This window comes from Arachis ipaensis, chromosome B01, assembly GCF_000816755.2.
Source record: "Arachis ipaensis cultivar K30076 chromosome B01, Araip1.1, whole genome shotgun sequence".
Classification (NCBI taxonomy): domain Eukaryota; kingdom Viridiplantae; phylum Streptophyta; class Magnoliopsida; order Fabales; family Fabaceae; genus Arachis; species Arachis ipaensis.
In genome coordinates, this window is record NC_029785.2 from 72,033,335 (window position 1) to 72,035,096 (window position 1,762).

Here is a 1,762-nt window from a genome sequence, read left to right on the forward strand (position 1 = left end):
ATTATAGATTAAAATTTATTTAAAAATTTATTATTAATTAATAAAATATTATATACATAAAATATAATTTAAATTTTTAATATTTATTTAAACGAATTAATAAACTAATCATTAAATCAATATAAAGGGATTACATTTATCTGTAATATAACATAATTGTTTATTATTATGAATCATTGCTGGATTTATTGTTTCAATGAATTTATTGATTTTTTTAAATGACCCACATTCTTTGTCCTCATTCATTGTTGGGACGACTGAACATGACAACCATATTAGGTGAGAGGGGCTTTGTTCATTTTAGAATTCTGTGATGGATTGAATGACAAAGGATGAGTGGATGAAGCCCGTGGTAACGCTGATGCAGTAGACTGAATGGTGAATGTTATGGTGATTATTATTTTTTATTTAAATTATTAAAAAAATAAATAAATAATATTTAATAAATTTTACATAATTTATTTTTTATTTTAAATATTTTATTTTTTACTTTAAAAAAGAAGTTAGATAATTTAGACATCATAACAAAAATACTATAGAACTCATTGCTAGACTGAATTTACCTTCTGACAACACTATAACATCTATTTTTTTAAGAGTAATTCAAAAATTTATCTGATTTTTATTCTGTACCCAAAAAAAACTGATGAACGATAGAAATTTAGAAAAAAAATCTTTGAATACTAATGAGATAATAATATTTGCAATAATAGTATACACTTTTTTGTATGCAGAGATCCTAAGTTCAATAATGTACATGATAATATATTTATTTTATTTGAAAAGATAAGAAGAATGAAATTCCATAATCAATTTTCATATCATGCTATCCTCGTTTTTCAAACATATGTTTCATCGGTGAACCTTGAGAATTTCGCAATGAATTATTATCTTTTTTCGGCTGAGAATGTTTGTGGAGTTTTAATTAGTTTACTTCTAATAACCAAATTAAGCTGCTGCCTTGTAACATATATATGTTAGTGGTGGTTAGGTGTTTCGGAAATTTTTTTGAAATAAATTAAAATATATTTTAAAAAAAAAAACAAATAAAAATATCGTTAATTACCCAAATTTATTGTTTTTTGAGTTGGAATGTAATTACAGATCGCCTAATACCTAGGTTATTTGCGTTCTAGCGTAATCTCTACTTAAAAAAAATAATTTCTTTAATTTATGGATAATTAAAAAATTAAATTAGAAATAAAAACATTTTAAATCATATAAATTTTATAATTTGAAATTACTTTGAATAGGATATGAACATTGAACAACAATGCAACGATGCTACTATTTCATACAAGAAATGCAACGAATCGAGCATTATTGAAAAGCAATTCCACGTTCAAAGCTTGAAATAATGTAGTACACGCTACATGTCATTCATATAAATTCATCATGCAGTGATTTTTTGCCCCTTATTATATATATATTTTTTAACGTATACATATAAATTTATTTTTCATGTTTTGATAGTTGATAGAATAAAAACTAAATTCTTTTCTAGTTAATTTCTTATTTAAATACTTATTGAGTAATATATTTTAAAGGTACTTATCTTTATTGGTGTTACAATAATGTATGTTATTAAATAGTTGTATAATTCACTGATAACATATAATATATAATTGAATTAATAAACTATTGTTAATTTGGTAGTTTTTTCTTTTACTATCCTCCAAGTCTTTTATAATATAAATAAGAGAGTAGTAGAATTAATGGATATCTAAATAACACTTCTTTTCCTCCATTTACAAAATTTACG